Genomic DNA, 18026 nt, shown 5'->3' with positions numbered 1-18026 from the left:
CCGGGACCTCAGCAGGGCCCTTGTGTGCGTAACCATGACCACCCCAGTCCCACAAACATGGACGGGAGGACGCAAAACCGAAACCACACGGCCTGAAGTCCAAGGCTGTGGGCTCGGGCCCCGTCTCCCCCCGGCTTGCGCTCAGACAGGAGCAGGCATTCAGACATCTCAAAATACAGTCCTCGTGGCCGTGCCCCAGCTGGCACATCCCTTCCCCCGCATGTCAGGGTGGCTTCTGTGCCTTCTCTCCCGTGTGGGCTCCATCGCGGGGCACAGGGCTCTCCCCCGCGTCCCCAGCCCCTGCACAGCGCCTGCAGACAGTGGGCCTTGGACCCTCAATTACCATTTGTTAACGAGGCATGAATCAGCCCCAGTCAGTGGGCCAACTGGGGGACACTGGGACCTTTTATTCCTTCCAAATACCTTTATTCCACCCAGGGAGAAAGAGGCACTGTGTTCCGCGGCTTTCCTGCCCGCTGGGCCGCGGCTAGAAGGCTGCAGGCTCCCCAGCGAGGCGCTGAGCCGGGCGGGCCCATCCCTGAGCCCCGGCCTCTGCTCCCGCGTCACCCGCACAGAACATCCCCGGTGTGAGGTGAGCCGGCGGGATTAGCCGGCCTTTGTTCTCACCTGATGCCGCGCTCCTTGCTCCTTGCTCCGGGGAGGTGGGGCCGCAGCGTGCCGGGGGCGGGAGCTGCGAGGCGGGGCCTTGGGCAGGCTCAGTTCAGGAATCTAAATTGCATTTAATTGTTAGGAGCAGACAGTTGGAAGGGCAGCGCGCGGGGCTGCCCATTCCCCGGGGACTCCCCGAGGGGCACCCAGTCATCAGCGCCCGTCTTGACCGTGAGGTCCCTTTATAGAAGGAAAAAAAAGTCTCTGCAAAATGGAGCAAAGGGAAAGCTCCCCGTGCGCCCGCGGGTAAGGCTCTGCTGTGCGCTGCGGAATGCGAAGCTGCACAGAACTCTCCACAGAACTCTCCGTGGGTCCCCCGGGTGCAGTCACGGCGCACAACAGCGACCCCCACAAAGGCCAAATCAGCAGAATCCGGGCCTGGGAGAGAGGATTTAGGCATGACCTCCGGGGCCGGGAAACCGCAGGTGTCATTCCCAGGGGCGGACCCCGGCCAAAAACACAGACCAACCTCCATGCACGGACACAGGGGCCCCCGCGCCTCCGGGACGATGCCCACTGGGCCGTCCGGCCGCCGGCAGCGGAGGACACAGGCGTGGACGCCCTCCACCACCACACACTGTCCCCAGGCTCCCGGCAATAGTGTCGGGCCCTGACGCCGAACACCCGCGCGCGCGGGGCGGCCACAGTGACGGGAAGTAGCCGCTGCTGCGACTTTTCATTTCTCAGAACCTTACAAGTTTCCAGGAGAAAAAATGTAATAAATGCCCAATTACCAGGCTCAGATGGACGGCTGCTGGAGCCAGCGGGGCCTGGGGCGTCTCCTGGACCAGGAGGGCGGCGTGGCCCTGGTGAGGCAGTCGGCACAGCCCCAGCACCAGCAGGCTGGGGGCCCCCTCCCTTGGGGGGAATCTGGGCTGCGGCCAGCGTCCCACTCCCACCCCAGGAAAGGAGTCCAGGGAGAGTGTTCAAATGGCACTTGCATCGGACAGCTGGCCCCCCGACTGTCCCCCATGTGCGCTCCCCAGGGCGCCGGCCTCCCGCCTCGACCCCCTGAGGGCCATGCAAGGCGCCCACGTGCACAGAAACACGCCAATGTGCACCGACAAGGGCACACTCGCAGGTGCCCTGGCCCAAAAGCTCTTGGCTCCCAGAGACCCGGCTCCCCAGCTCCCGCCCCCCCCACCCCCCCCCCCCCCCGCACACCCACGGCTCGCACCCACTCACCCGGCGCGGGTGCCGGCGCGGCCGGGCCCGGTGAGCGCAGCCTCCAGGCGGCCCCGAGGTCAGGGCGCGCAGCCGCATGGCCGGCCCGGGCAGGAGCCCCTCAGTTGGCGGGCGCTGAGCCCCTCTCCCTCTGCAGGAGTTCCCGCCAAGCGCGACCAGAGACGGGCAGGGGGGCAGGGGCGCAGCAGCCTCCCCGTGGCCTCCCACGGCCACGGCACCGTCAGGAGTCAGAGGCCGGGAACAAAAGCCAGGCGAGCGAGCACGGCCCCCCATGCGCCCCTCCATCTGACACGAATTAGCTTCCCTCCCCCGCCCGCCCACCCGCCCGCAGCCCGGAGGAGGCTCAGGCTTCTCAGCAGCTGGGAAGTGGAGACAGCGGCCTCCGGGCACGCGGGCAGGGCAGGCCGGGCCCCTGCTTCCACGTGCTCCCCTCGCCTCTGCTGGGGGTCTGCGTGCCTGCGGCTGAGGCCTCGGGGCCAGGCCTGCAGGCACGGAGGGGGGGGCACTCGGCAGTGGAGCGAGCTCAGGCCATGACCCCGGGGTCCCGGGATCAAGTCCCGTATCCGGTCCCTGCATGGAGCCTGCTTCTCCCTCTGCCTACGCCTCTGCCTCTCTCTGTCTCTCTCATGAATAAATAAATAAAATCTTAAAAAAAAAAAAGGAAAATCCCAAAGTGGAAAGTCTTTTTCTCCAGTTTGCCCCTTCAACCAAGGAAACCGGGGAGCCCTCCTTGCCGGAGAGGGGTGAGGGTCCCGGCAGGCCGGGAGCAAAGGGTTAGGGCCCTTGCACAGCCTGGGGGCTCTCTGTACCCCGCCCCATCCTCAGGGCCTTCCAGCTGCTGGAAAATCCCGTCCCGTTCTGTGCTGTGGCCCTGGGTTCTTGCAGGGAAGGGGAAACCCCGCAGGGTGGGAGCCAGGGTGCCAGCGAGACGGCGGAGGACGGGTCACTTAGCCCGAAGGAAGCCGGGCGGGGGTGCGGGGACGCCCACGGCCAGAGCCCCACAGGACCAAGGGGACGCGGCTCTCCTCCCGGGGCGAGGAAGGGCGGCCTGACCGCGCGGGGCCACCAGGAGGGGGAGCGGAAGGCGGGGAGCCCCCATGACCTGGCCACCCCGGCCCTTGCTCGGGCTTCCCATCCCTGATTCCACGCGAAACTCCAATGCCTTAGCCCGGGAGCCGCCGGGTGGGCGACAGCAAAGCCTTTATGGCTAACACATGTGCAAATTCCAGCGGCTTCCAGGCCAGAATTAACCTCTCCGGGTCTGGCGCGCAGCATCCATCCCCCTGCGTCTGCAGGGAGCAGCAGGGGCCCGTTGGCCTCCAGCCGCAGGAACGCCAACCGGCCAACCCATCGGGGGGTGACACCCCGAGTCCCACTCCCGTCGCCGGGCACCTTGCTCCCCACGCTCGCATTTCTGAGGTTCCTTCACTGCTGTTCGTCTTTCCAAGGCGGATTCAGGCTTTGGCTTTGCAGACACTTCGGGGTCCTGTTTCCCCTACACCTCCCTGCCCCTGCTGAGTGACGCCCCTCTGCGGCTCGCCAGCCCACATCCAAGCCGCCTCATCCCGGGGCCCGACCCCGCAGCGTGGCCGTGCGTCTGGGCCTCAGTCTGCAGGATCGAACCTTTGTCTGGGGTTTTCCGCACACAAACGGAGCGCGGGTAATAAACACTGGGCAGGAATGAAAAAAATCCGCTTTGCTGCTTACCCATGCTGTCAGCCTGCCTCCGCTCACCCTCTGGCCCCCTCGCAGCGGGGTCTGGGGCTCCCTGGGGAACCCCGAGGCCGGGACGGGCTCTCACCACAGCCCACCTGCCCCGCATGAGGCCGCAGCCGCCCACCCCTGGCTTCTGGCTGCACGAGACCCCAGGAAAAAAGTGAGGCCCGTCCCGCAGAGGATGGACTGTGCTCCCGGGGCACAGCAGGGTCGGCACAGGACCACAGAGGAGGGGTCTTCGCTGCTCCACCTGCCCGAGCCAGGGAGCCGGGGGCAGCACCAGGGCGTGCGGACAGAGAAGACGGCCGCCGGGGTCGGGGGCAGAGCCTCGAGAGGTTCCTGCCAAGTGGGCCCCACGGCCCCAAGTGCAAACCTCAAAGCCACAGGCAAACCCCGTGGGGTGCATCTTACCTGCCTGCAGCCCCAGCTGGCACCCGGCACTTCCTTCACCCGGCGAGCGTGAACCCCGACCCCAGCAGTGGGGTGCCCCCCCAGGAGACCAGCTGCAGGAGGGGCGCAGGCGCAGGCCCAGACCACACACGCGGGTTTCCCTTCCCCTGCACCAAGACGGTCCAGGGGCGGGATCCCCGGGGAACCCCACTGAGAAGGAGGAGCCCGGCAGCCCGAGGCCGAGTGCCCTGGCCTCCGGTCCACGCCGTGTCCACGAGGACAGGCCAGCAGCTGCGCCACCCCTTTCCTGAGCAAATGCACCAGCCCCGCAGGCGGGGGCCGCCCTGCTCTGCGCTGTGCGGCTACAGGTTTCTTAGTAACCGGTTTCATCAACACCACCAGCCCCCGAAAGTCCCTGTGAGGTTGGCCCCGGAAGGCGCGGCCCCCGAACGCGCCTGCTTCCCCCGCTGAGCCGCTGCCACCCACGGTCACGGCCGCTGCAACCCAGAAAAGGGAAACAGCAAATTCTCTGTCCAGGGACGGGACGTCCGTGGGACCAGCAGGCCGGCGCCGCCCTCGGCCACACACCTGGCAGGACCTCGTGCCTCGGGCCCCGGGACGGGGACTCTGAGCGCAGGCCGCGACCCCCAAGCGCCCCACACGCTGCCCGGCCCGCCGGACGCACGGCAACCGACGTAGAGCCGAGGGCGGCCAGGGGTGGGTGACGGGGCGACGCCCCAGTGGCGGCCGACGTTGACCCCACTGCCTGCGCACGCCTGCGGAGCGCCGTGTTGCACGCCTGAAACTGGCAGAGTGTCGTACCCCGATTATACCTCGATCTCAGAAAAGCAAAAGTGAAGGTCAGGAGAGTTCTTGTCCGGTCCAGCCTCAGAACAAGTGGCCTCGCTGACCTCCCCTGAAGGCTGAACACGGGCCGGGGCGCCCGGGTGGTTCCACTGGCTCTTGATTTCGGCTCAAGTCAGGATCTCAGAGTCCTGAGATCGAATCCCACCTGGGGCTCCACAGTCAGTGTGGTGTCTGGCTAAGATTCCCCCCCTCCTGCTGCTGCACCCCCTCCATTCTCTCTCTTAAAAAAAATATTTTTTTTTTAATTAAAAATGAAAGAGGCCATATACGTTCTGGGCTTGAGCTTCCAAACATACAAACTCAGAAGTTAGAGAGTATGTTGTTGCGCTAGATCCGCCATCGTCTTCACCCTCCTTCCAAGTCAGCTCAGGGCTTCTGCAGCGTCTCAGTCCATGCCCATCCCGCAGGAGCAGCACCGCAGGTGTCCCGGGCATCCCCCGGCCCCGCACAGGCGGCACTGCCCGCCCTCGTCACCCTGTAGCTGGGGCACCCTGTGCGCAGCAGCCCGGGGTGGGGGGAGTGAGTCAACACAGACAGACGCCAGGTCTGAAGGCGGCGGCGACGGAGGCCACTCCCTGCGGTCACACCCGGGCCGAGCCTTGGGGCCTGCGGCCTCCTATCTGCTGCCCTTTGAGATCCAATTAGCCGAGCGACACTGATTCACGGCCACCGTTCCCCGCCCACCATCATACCCCGGTTTACAGTGTGGGAGGGACGCAGGGACGGTGGCACCCACGGGGATGTGGTCCCGGTGGCGCCGTGTGCCCGGCTCAGGGTGAGGCTTGACCCTGCTGGAAATGGGGCAGTGGGGGCTCGTGGCGGAGGGTCGGGGCCGGGGCAGGGGAGACAGGGGCCTGCGGTGACGCCGCGGGAGGAGGGGAGGCCACGTCCCGGGGCCAGAGGGGCCCTCGCTGGGCAGGGATGGAGCCACTCGGGGCGGCGGCACTAGGCCACCTCTGGCGCTGCTGGGAGCACTGGCTCCAGGGCCCTCTGGGCGGCAGGCTCTCACCTTGGGGGCGGGACCACACGGCCAGGAGGACACCCGGGGGCTGTCCCCCCCTCCCCCCCCCCAGGAGCCCAGGGCCACAGGGACCCCTTCTGGCCGGGTCCACACCTGCACCTGCTCCGCACCAGGTCAGGAAGGGGAGGGACAGAGGCACAAGCCCAGGTCACCACCTGCAAGGAGCACCGGGTGTAGCCCTCAGGGACCCTCCCCAGGAGGGTGCTGCATCCCCTCCCCCATTCCTCTGACAGCCTGGCACCCACATGGTTGGTCGGCACCCTGCGTGCAGAGCCACTGTCTCCCATCTCCCGCTGCAGGCCACCCCGCACCCGGACGCCCTCCTCAGCCCAGGGGCTCCCAACAGCCCACTGCCTGATCCCCTTGAGGCCGCAGTTGCTGTCTCCCCCATTGTGTCGTTGGCCCACGACCCCTGGTAACCATCCCCAGCAAGTGCCCAGCGGTCCCGGGCCACCCCGGCCACAGCCACAGCCCCACCAGCACCTGCCTGCGGCCTCCTGCCCTCTTGCCAGACAGGCCCTCGCCACCCGTGGAGGCCCCTGGCCCTGGCCCCAAGCCCGTCCTGGGCCGTCCTGCGCATGCTCGGCCCAGCTGCAGCGCCCAACCCGGCCTCCCCCACCCAGCCCCCCCACCCCAGCCTCCTCCAGCCCCTTCTCGCCCCCTCTTCCTGAACCCCTGAGCTCTGGGAGTCCCCGCTGCTCACCTCCCCGGGCTGTGCCCCAAGGCGACGTGACCCTCCACCCTCCGGGCCAGAACTGGGGATGACCTCCGCGGACACGCTCCTCCCACCCGTCTCCACGGCTCACCCAGAGCCAACCTCCACCCCACCCCACCCCCGTCCCACGCCTACAAAACTGCAGAGGAGGCCTGGCCCCCGTCCCCAGCTGACCATCCTGGCATCTGCAGGCCGCCAGGGACCAGGCCGTGACGACACTCGGCACCCGAGACCTCTGATCCCAGGCCCACAGGCCCCCTGAGGCCGACCCTGCCCACTGGGGCCTGTCTGCCTCCCTGCTCGTCTGTAGCCTGCCGGGCAGCTGCTGCCCCAGGACATTTGCACGTGCTCTTCTCGCGCCTGTGACCTCAGATGTCTGCCACAGTACCGCACCCTCGCCAAGGCCTCACCCGACGCCTGGTGGAAAACCGCCCCCCTCCTGAGCCCACTCCTCCTCGAGCCTCCTGGACCTCCCTCAGGTCCTTACGACTGCCTCACATCCCACCCGGGGTCATTGCGTGGGATGGGCCGGCGCCCCACACACGCCTCAGTCTAGGGGCACAGCTCCCCCCGCAGGGCACCCCCGTGCCTCAGTCTCCGTTCCATTTCAGGGGACACTTCACCCCCCAAATGCCCAGCAGAGCTCGCTCAGACTCGGCCCCAGACAGAAACGGGACCCTTGGGCAGCCCCGGTGGCTCAGCGGTTTAGCGCCGCCTGCAGCACGGGGTGTGGTCCTGGGGACCCGGGATGGAGTCCCATGTCGGGCTCCCTGCATGGAGCCTGCTTCTCCCTCTGCCTGTGTCTCTGCCTCTCTCCTCGCTCTCTCTGAATGAATGAATAAATCTTAAAAAAAAAAAAAAAAGAAAAGAAAAGAAAAGAAACGGGACCCTTGGAAGGTTCTGAGCAAAGGAGCGCTGAGATGTGGCTCAAGATGCCCAAAAAGGTTTCTCCGGCTGCCCCGGGACAAAGACCCAGAGGACGGACGGGGACGGATGTGCGCGTGCGCTGGCCAGAGACAACGAAGCTGGTGCCGCACCCGGTGGGGACGGTGCCCAGGGCAAGACACAGGCCGGGATGGGGCATCGACACGGCGCTCGGGGGTCAGAGGGTGTGGGAGCCGGGGCGGTGGGCATGGGGACAGCCGGGGTGGCGGGCACGGGGACAGCCGGGGCGGCAGGCACGGGGACAGACGGGCCCTCCGTTCGGGGCACAGCCAGGACCTCCCGGGGACAGCCAGCGCCTAGCTGGGGTCCCACTGGGAACGTGATGCGGCCCTATGTCCACCTGCATGGAGAACCACAAACGTGTCCACATTCCTGGCCCTCCAGCCCCGCCAGCACAGTTGGGGGGGTCCGGGGGGAGCACCCGGCACGAAGGGGTGACCCCGCTGTGTTCCACGACGGCTGGAAGGACCCGGAGCCCACGGGGCCAATGGGTGGCACCGTGTCCCCAGCCCCCCCGTGCAGGGGTGCATCCCACGGACAAGGAAGGGTGAGCCCAAGGACAAGTCCACAGGTGGAAATACGACGTGAACACCAAGCGCCTGGCTGCAGGGCGACGCAGCAACAGGAGGCCTCTGCTCGCCCGTCGAGGGGAGGGCGCACTCAGGGCCACGCAGGCGGCCTTTCAGGTGGGCAGGGTGCGGGCGGGCGCCCCTTCCCCTCGGCCCCCCTCGGCCCCCCGCCCCCACCCCCGCCCTGGCCTGTCACCCCGAAGCCCTCTGCACGGTGAGCGTGACAACGGGGAAAAGGAATAGGGGCGCGCCGACCAAAGCCCAGGCCCCAGGCTTCCATTCTGGGGATCCGCAGCACGCAGACGCACGCACAGGGATGCGCGCAGACACAGTTCGTAGAAGGAAAGAAATAATAAAGATGAGAGCGGATATACATGCAACAGGAGGGACACCCGGGGGCTCAGCGGCTGAGCGTCTGCCTTGGGCTCAGACCATGACCCTGGGGTCCTGGGATCGAGTCCCGCGTCAGGCTCCCTGCGTAAAGCCTGCTTCTCCCTCTGCCTGTGTCTCTGCCTCTCTCTGTGTCTCTCATGATAGATAAAATCTTTAAAAAAAAATAAAATAGGGACGCCTGGGTGGCTCAGCAGTTAAGCGTCTCCCTTCCAGCCCAGGGCGTGATCCTGGGGTCCTGAGATCAAGTCCCACATCGGGCTCCCTTCATGGATCCTGCTTCTTGGATCTCTGCCTGTGTCTCTGCCTCTCTCTCTCTCTGAATAAATAAATATAATCTTTATAAATAAATAAATAAATAAATAAATAAATAAATAAATAAATAAATAAAGAATCTTTACCATGATGGAGTGAGACTCGTGCCTTGAATGCAAGGATGGTTCAACACCTGTCAGGGGGTCAGTGCATGCACCTCGTTAGGAATACAGACAGGAAGGGCACCCAGGTGGCTCCGTGGGCTGAGCATCTGTCCTCGGCTCAGGTCCTGAGCCCAACTCAGGCTCCCTGCTCAGCAGCTCCTCCCTCTGCCTCTGACCCTCCCTCCTGGCGCCGGGGCCTGCAAGCCCTGCCCTGCCGCCTCCAGGCTGACCCAGCCCCAAGCTGCCCCCTTCCTGCAGCACGGCGACGGTGAAGAGCACCCGGGGACCCGGCGGTCCTCCCAGAGCCCTTCTGGCGCGTCCTCGGCCACACCTGTCATGCATCAGGCCGGGGCCAGAAGAGCGCATTAAGGAAACAGGCAGGGGGTGGAGTCACACCTCGGCCCTCCAGGCGCCTGATGTCCATTTCTGGGGCAGACGGGCCGGGCTGGGCCGGGTGGATGCCGTGTGGCCTGCGAGCAAGGCCAGCCCCTTGCCGTCACCTCACCTGCTGCATCCCCCTCACGATGGCAGGCGGAGGCTGTGGCACCACATGTACCGCACCGCGAAGGTTAGTATCTCTCCAGAATCTGGACGGTTTGGGTTTTTTGGTTGTTTGTTTTTTTTTTTTTTTTCACATGCACAGTCCCAGAGAAAGGATGCTGTGAACGTGACCTTGGGCCGGCTGGACACAACGCCCGTTCGCAGGACGGGCCGCTCTCATCCCCACAGGGCTTTGCCGGGTGCCTGGCACTTTTCCGAGAACAAACCCCCGTTTAACTATGAGACACGAGCTCTCACGTCCTGGTGACTGTGCGTCGACACTGGATCCATTCTGAGCGTCAGACAAAGGAAAGGATTGTGGCCGCCCGCACGGCGTGGGCTGCTGGAAGGCCCACCTCTGCCTCTGTCCAGAAAGAACATTCCTCTGTGCTCCGAGCAGAGGAAAGCGTCTGCGCCCTTGTCCGGGGGCCTGCGTGGATCCCTAGCGGGCACTGACTGACGGCTTTCAGTAAAACGACAGCTTGGAGCGTGGCTGCTTTCCAAGAGCATCACAGTGGACGAGACCCTCCAGTCCCGTGGACGCGTCAGCGGCCTCGTCCGACTACGCAGTCGAATGCAAGGCGAACCTTCCAAAATTCCAAAAACAGGACGTGGTGGCCTCGGGAAGCCTGTGGAAGCCCTGGGGACACGTGTGTGCACGCCCCTCCCTCCGGCGAGGAAGCTTCTAGAACGTCCCTGGGTGGGCCTGGAACCACAGCCTCGGGGGCGGCACAGAGACTCCCGGGACCAAGCGCCTCGCCCACGGGCACCCAGCTAACCCCACGCTCCTCCCCGAGCTCTTATCGCACAAAAATGAAAGCAGCAGCCTTGCTTCTTGTCCTTGGAGAAGCCCGGACTTGAGGAGGGCGGGACTCCCGCCGCCCGGGGGTGTCAGGAAGGGCACAGGGGGCAGTGGCGGGTGTGTGTCCCCGTCCCCAGGTGTGTGTCCCCCGGAAGGAAGTGCCTCCTGGGGATTGAGCTCCTTCCAAGGGTAAGAGACCAGGGGAAGGACGGCTGGCAGGTCCCCGGAAGACCCCAGTGCACGCCGTCACCAAGGGGCGTCCTCAGCGCCTCCCCACCCCCCAGCCCCGTGTTCAGTGATGAGCAGCAGACCTCACCCCACCGGTTAAACAGCACGGAGAGCGAAGGCTTTGACACCGGTCCCAGTTAGACAAGTGGGAAGCCCCGGCTCGGCCTGTGCCTCCTTTTTCTCAACTCAACCCCCTTCCCGCCCCATCCCTGCGCAAAGCAGCCACGGGGACCCGGTAACTGCGCTCCCAGATCACGGGCGCCGGCATGCAGTTCCCAGACCGAACCATTTTTCCAAATTAGAACCATTCTCCAGAAACAAAATCAGACCATTTTAATTGAAAATAAAACCCAGCAACCCTGAAGACTTTTTTTTTTTTTTAATGAGAGACAGTCTTCCTGCTTTCTCCTTCCATTAATCACAGAGTTTACAGGATCTGTCAGAACAGCTCAGTAAGAAGCCTCCCTCCTCCTTGGCCTGCGGGCCTGGTTTTCGCCCCATGGGCACCAGGGCCCAGGGACGCAGAGCGGACACAGGGAGGTCACAAGGCGTGCGTGGCTTCTCGAGGGCCAGCTCGGGGGAGCTTCCAGAGGTCCGGGCGCCCGGAAGGACGTACAGCCCCCACATCCTAGTCCCAGCAGCCCAAGTCCAACAACAGATACACAAGGATACTCGGCCTTGACATGGGGGCCACCGACACCGGCCACGGGGCACCGACCCTGGAAGCGTGATGCTCAGTGAAGGAGCCAAATACTGTGTGACCCGACCCCGACGAGGCCGCTGGAGGACTCGCACCCGGGTCCCTGGAGGTCTCGCTCTCCTAGAGCCGGAAATTGTGCAGCAAGGAGGGGGCAGGGGGGGACTCGGTGCTTTAGTTTCACGAGATGGACACAGACTTAGGGATGCACGGCGACGGCGCTAGCAGGACATGACTGTGCTTGGTACTGCTGGACGGCCCGGGGCCTCTGCCCACAGGCCCTGCACCCCAAAGCCCCCGGGACTTCCTCCCTCCCCGGCTGCAGTGCAACTTCAAAAAAAGCTTCAAAAAACGTTAAAATGGGAAATTTTTTTTATGTTCTGTGTGTTTTAGCACAATTAAAAAAAAAAAAAAGTTTGTGCTCTTTGACCTCTTGGCCCAGGCTTGAAAGTCGTGAACATGCCCAGCCAGGGTCTTGGTCAACAGCTTCTGTTTCCTCCAAGTCTACAGCCAGCGGGGAGCATGGGAAAACTATTTTGGAGCAAGAGAGTCAAAAATCAGTGGAAGAAGCTCAGAGCTGGAGCGCCTGGGAGGCTCAGCGGTGGAGCGCCTGCCTTGGGCCCAGGGCGTGACCCCAGGGTCCCAGGATCGAGTCCCGCATCGGGCTCCCTGCATGGAGCCTGCTCCTCCCTCTGCCTGGGTCTCTGCCTCCCTCTCTGTGTCTCTCACAAAAAAATTAAATAAAAAAACAAGGCTCAGACCTCCTTTACCCAGGAAGCTTCTCCGACCCCTGAGCCAGGCAGATGACCAATGGCCCATCCCTTCCTGGGCTGGGACACAAGACGCAGCCTCACTGGCGTCCAAGGGCCCTCCCCCGCTCAGCACCCCCACCCCCGGAGTCTAAGCAGAGAGGAGGCCCCCTGCCCTCACCCCCGCCCGCCAGCGACTCAGATCTTTTTAGTGATGAACTGGAAACACACCTGTCCCAGATCACAGGGCAGACGCACCCCGCCCCGTGGGGGATCAGATAGCACCTCGGAGAATGAGGAAGTGCGGTTCCGACGGGGACCCCGGGCTACACACGCAGGGAGGGTCACCCAAGCCGCCAGCAAGCCCCCCAGGTCACACGACACAGCGCTGCGGGTGGGGCGAACCCCCGTGAGCCCCGGGGCAGGGGCAGAGGCAGGGAGCCCCAGGATGCTCACGGTCCAGAAGGGCGGCTCCACCCCAGGTCTCGGGCCACCAGAGTCCACTCTTTCCTCCCAGTGGGCTGCCCGAACCTCGCCTTTGATCTGCATCCAGAATCACCCGTGGGGAGGGAGGAGGGTGGCACCGAGTCAATGGAGCCCTTTTGTCCCAGGAGCCAGGCCGCTGCTCCAGCTCCGGGAGGAATGTGCACAGAACGCAGCCGCCAGCTAAAGGCCCGCCGGCCCTGGGCACCTCGCCGGCCAGATGCGGGCCTGCACCCCCCCATAGCGACCCGCGGCCCCGCAGCTGTGAGCCGGGGGCCTGGAGCACTTGCCTGCTCCCCTGGCTGGCCGCGGCCCGAGTCTTGAGCCTCCCACCCCTCAGGGTGCTTTCGCTCCAGGCCAGGGCCAACTGCTCATGGCTGGACGGGGCCCACGGGTGCAGTGAGGGAACGGTGAGGGCAGTGCGGGCGGGGCAGCCCGGCCCCGGGGCGCCAGCTGCTCCCCGCTAGGAGGCTGGAACAAGGTCCCACAGATGCGTCCGGAGAACAAAGCCAGGGCTGCCCGGGCACGGGGAGCTCGAGCATCTCCCCTGAGCAGGGAAGAGGAAGGCGGGAGCCCCACCCCCACCCCCGGAGAGCAAGGGGAGGAAGGAAGGGAGAAGCAAGGACAGACACAGGCTCTGTGTCCGAGGAAGCAGCTGCTGGGGGAACCCTGCCAGCTGGGGGCACCTCGCCCTCCCCCCGCAGGAACCGTGGTGACCCCGAGAAGGAGCCTCGGGATCATAGACGGGCTGGTTCCCAACCCAGCCCCAGGCTCCGGGCCCCGTGTGTCTCCAGACCTGCCGGCCCCGTGACGGGTGAGGGGTGAGCCGGTGAAGCACGCGGGGCAGCAGGGCCCACCTTGGGGGAAATACAGACAGAAACCACGCGGGGCGGGGGTGGTGGTGGCACGAGTCAGCTGCCGTCCAGCAGCGCCGCGGCAGTGAGCACAGCTGTGCAGTCAAAGGGACACGTCGACTGTGCAAGGTCACCAGGCTGGGCTCCGGGACGCTCCCAGGCCCTCCCAGGCTTCCTGCCCAGCCCCGGAATGCCTCGGAAAGGCCCGGAATGCCTCGGAAAGGCCAGGAGCAAAGGCTCCCCACCCCCCCCAACCCCCCCACCCTGGGACTGCTGGCCGGAGGAGGGACCTCGGTGGAGGGCGTGTTCCCGTGACTCCCCGGGGCGTAAACTAATTTGTCCTAGTTTAGCCCACCCGGGACAAAATTCTTTGATGCTAGTCAGTAGATTGTTGTTAAAAAAAAAAAAAGTAACATAAAAAAAATTTTTTAATAAAAAAAAAAGTAACAACTCTTATAAAACACGTAGGGGCCACTGCTGAGGACTGGGTGACACAGTGACACAGGGTCCCAGCCCCAGTGGGGGGCACCCGGGCCTCCTCCAGCCAATTCAGCAGAGGCAGCCCCCAGCTGGGGGAGGGGGTTCCAGAACACTCTACCGGGCGGCACCAGCAGGCCCACGGGCGACCCCGCGCAAGAGGACGGGGCGGCGAGACGCAGGGGAGCAGCAGAGCCCCTCGGGCTGCACAGGGCCCTGGGTGTTCAGCAAACCCTGTCCTCGCAGGCAGGGGCAACAGGAAGGTGTAGGGACCTGCAGATTCGCGTTTCCTGCCTTTATAGGAAAGGGAAGAGACACCAAGAAGGGACTTCCTACCCTGGACGGCTGTGGGGTGGAGGGACCGGGCCCTTCGCCCTCAGAACCCGACGGATGGGGTATCGCAGTCACAGCATCTCCTGTGCTGAAGGGAAGTCGAGGCAGCAGCCCTCGATGGACACGCTCTAGGAGGAGCGGGTGTTTCCAAGCAGGGAGGCAGCGTGACAAGGCCCGGCTCCAGCTGCACGTGGGCACCATCCCCTGCTGGGCCAGGACCCCCATCACCGCAGCGCGATGCAGAGGCCCCAGAACACCCGAGGGCGAGGACGGCGACCCACGCAGCTCTGACTTCACCAGATACCTTCTGCACCGACCAGCTAACCCGGGCTGCTCCTGCCGGCTCCCCGGGGATGTCGGCTCAGGCCCCCGAGTGCACGGGGACCCCGGCGTAGAGCGCCTCCGGAAGGGGCCCGCAGTCCAGGCTGGGCACACCTTCTGGGCCCCACGGCCGGGGGCACGCTCGGGGGCCCCGCCACCAAGCAGGGCCTCTCCAGAGCCCAGCCTGTGGCTGGGAGCCACCCTGAGGAAGCCTCCTGCTGCGACGGATGGGCCCGCTGGGTGGCCGCTGGGTGGCCGGCACCCACAACAGCCCCGCCCGGAGCTGGCAGGTTGTCCGGCAGGGACGTCCGTCCACGCGTCCCCACTCCGGGCACTCCCGGGGCTGGGGCGGGTGTCGGGAGGGAACAGAAGCTTTCCCCCAAGATGCGGCTGTTTATGCCAGGCTGATCCCGGCGAAGGAGCCCGGGAGCCCGGGCGCTGGCCAGAGCTCTGACCCAGATCCCTCTTTGTCAGTTTACTCATCTGTAAAACGGGCCAGCCGGTGGGTCAGACATGAGGACTCTCTCCCCTCATTTTTCTAGCCTTTTTGCCTTCTTCCCAGGTCCTTTTTTTTTTTAACACCCCCCCCCCATCCCAGTCAGCAACATCCTCTGCAGGAACATATTTGACCCCGCGACCTTTAGCTCCCAGGGTCACATTTGCAAGTTGCTCCTTTTGAAACCATTAGAAGCCAGAGCGACACTTTGTAAAAGCTCCTCGGTTTGCAGCCAGGAGCTCGGGGTTCCAGGCAGCTCCTACTTTTTCCACCTTCTCAGAAGGTTGCAAAGAATCCATCGGCGGCGGCTAGCCCCGGCACCCCGGCGAGGAAGGTCAGCACACGCACCCACTCGGTCAGGGCGAGGACCCCCAGGCTGCACCACCCCGTTCCACCAACTGCGACGAGATACCTGGTCTTTCCTCTGCCTCCCTTTGCACGCCCGTAAAATGGGGCAATGACCCAGCCCAGCTCCCTCCGAGGGATGGAAGGCAAAGGCAACACACGCAGAGCATTCAGAGCGAGCAAACTCTCGGAAAGTACCTGTCCTTGGGCCGCGGCTCGTGTCTGAGGTCCCGGCCACTGCGCGATATTGCAAAGTAAGATACTATTACTTGGTCTGCGAGGTCAGGAGTCTGGCCTCCTGCCAGTTCCCCGGGCACAAAGGTCCCCTCATTCCGGCAGCCCGGCCTCCCCTCCACCCTCCAGCTGCCGGCCCCGTGCAGGCCTCTCCACACAAACGCCTTTCTTAATACTTGTTGATTGATTTGCAAATATAACCTCGCGCCCTGGAGCGCGGGGATCGAAGGACAAGAGTCTCTTTGGGGAGCCAAGGGTCACGGGGCTTCAGGGACCGCAGTGGGCACGCATCAAATCCACCCAACGTCAAAAGGCCTGATCCAGAGGCCGTTCTCAGGATGCAAGGAGATATCAAACGGTATCAATACGGTATCAATACGTTATCAATACGGTATCAATACGGTATCAATGCACATCAACGCGACGAGCGCCGCGAGGCCTTCAGGCCCCCCCGCCCCGGAGCGGCCTCCCGAGTTCCGGGGCCCCCGCGCTCGCCGCCCAGGGCCTGCGCCCCCGAGGCCGGTGTGAGGCGCGGGGCGCCCTCCAGGTTGCGGCCTCCGGGAGGCAGGCCCAGGCCCCAGGGCGCAGGCCGCTCCCCGGGCTCCCTCCCCGCGCGGTGCCGGCCCGGGGGTGCGTGCCACAGGTGGCGGGGCCGGGCCGGGCGCCCTGCTCCTCCGCGGGGACCCACAGGCCCGCGGTCCGCGCTGGGAGAGGCCCCGGCGCCCCCGCCCCGCAGGCTCGGGCCCCCAGGGAGCGGAGGCCGCCCCCCCGCCCCCCGCAGGCGGGCCCGGCCCGAGACAAAGCGGGCGGCCGCGCTCCCCATACCTGGGCCGGCGCTCCCGGGGCGATGGGCGCAGCAGGCCGGGCGGCCGTCCTCCCCGCTCGCAGCCGCGCCCGCCGCAGGGCCCCCTCCAGGCGGCGCGGGCGAGCGCCACCAGTCACCTGGCCTCGGCGTCCGGCCCCGCGGCCTCCCCGCCCCCGCGCGCCCCTGCGTCCCCGGGACCCCCCCCGCGCGCCCCCGTGCACCCCCGGGACCCCGGTGCACCCCCGGGACCTCCCCGTGCGCGCTCGGGACCCCCGGGACCTCTCCGTGCGCCCCCGGGATTCCCCCCGCGCGCCCCCGTGCACCTCCGGGACCGCCCCGTGCACCCCTGGGACCTCCCCGTGCGCCCCCGGGACACCCCGCGCGCCCCCGTGCACCCTCGGGACCGCCCCGTGCACCCCTGGGACCTCCCCGTGCGCCCCCGGGACCCCCGCGCGCCCCCGTGCACCCTCGGGACCGCCCCGTGCACCCCTGGGACCTCCCCGCGCGCCCCCGTGCACCCCCGGGACCTACCCGTGCGCTCCCGGGACCCCCGCGAGCCCCCGTGCACCCCCCACCTCTCCGCGCGCCCCCGTGCACCCCTGGGACACCCTGCGCGCCCCCGTGCACCCCCGGGACCTCCCCGTGAGCCCCCGAGACCCCCCCCGCGCACCCCCGTGCGTCCCCAGGACCTCCCCGTGCACCCCTGGGACCTCCCCGTGCGCCCCTGGGACCCCCCCGCGCGCCTCTGGGACCTCCCTGGGCACCCACGGGACACCCCCCTCCGTGCGCCCCCAGTGCACTCCCGGGACCTCCCCGTGCGCCCCCGGGACCCCCCCCGAGTGCGCCCTCGGGACCCCCACCCAGCGCGATCCCGGGACGTCCCCGCGCATCCCCGTGCACACCCGGGAGACCTCCGGCGAGCCCCCGGGACACAACCCCCTCCCCGTGCGCCCCAGGGACCTCCCCAGCAGCCCCCGGGACACCCGTGCGCGCCCCCGGGACCCGCCCCCGTGCGCTCCCGGGACCGTGCCCCGCGCGCCCCCGGGATCCCCGTGCGCGCCTCAGGGACCTGCCCCCGCGCGCCCCCAGGACCCCCATCCCCCGCTCCGAGGGTCCACGCGCCGCAGGTGGGGGCGGAGGGCGGCTCAGGCCCGGATCCCTGCAAAACTGGTTGGTTCGTTTCCACCACCTCAGCCCGCCCCCCGGACCCAGGGCTCCCCGCCCGCGCGCCCGCGGCTTACAGTCCGGCGGGGTCGTGCACGCAGAGCGCCCCGCAGCCATGGCAGGCAAAGTTCAAGACTTTTCAGGAGTCCCTGGAAGGTCCGGCCGAAGGAGAAGGAGGGAGGCTCCAGGAAGACTTGGGAAGTCACGTGACTTGCTAAAGTGAGCCAGAAGCAATCAGCAGGGTTTGGGCGGCCAGGAGCCTTCAGGAGAGCCAGCCTCGGGCCAGAGGGATGCTTGGGGGAGAGGCAGAGAGAGTCCAGCATCCCCCACCCCGCCCCGGACCCACATCCCCCCTCAGTCGGTATCTCTGCCTCTGTTTTCCCATCAGTGAAATCCGAGAAATGGGCAGCACCCCCCAAACACACAGGTGTCTGCAGAATTAGAAGCAACGTCGCTGGCACGTGCAAGAAAGGCGCCAACCGCACCTTATCCTGGGGACAACGAGTGCGTGGGAAGCCCCTCATCCAAGGAAAGTGCACCCACAAACATATCCACCCCACATCCTACAGAAGGGGGGGCGGGGGTCATATCTGCCACCAGGAGCAAATCTCC

General features: G+C 66.1%; 1 protein-coding gene across 1 annotated transcript in view; it reads right to left on the bottom strand.

The window, feature by feature from the left end:
• The window catches only part of TNS3 (tensin 3), a 156559-nt gene extending 140204 nt beyond the window's left edge, over positions 1-16355 (bottom strand). Inside the window, exon 1 of the mRNA XM_049095289.1 lies at positions 16271-16355. The gene's annotated coding sequence lies outside the window, so the exon portion shown is untranslated. The remainder of the gene's footprint in view (positions 1-16270) is intronic.
• Positions 16356-18026: the final 1671 nt, after the last annotated feature.

The sequence above is a fragment of the Canis lupus genome, chromosome 16 (assembly GCF_003254725.2).
Source record: "Canis lupus dingo isolate Sandy chromosome 16, ASM325472v2, whole genome shotgun sequence".
In the NCBI taxonomy this organism is placed as follows: domain Eukaryota; kingdom Metazoa; phylum Chordata; class Mammalia; order Carnivora; family Canidae; genus Canis; species Canis lupus.
Note: the sequence above shows the minus strand (reverse complement) of the source record. Positions and strands in the feature narration are given on the sequence as shown.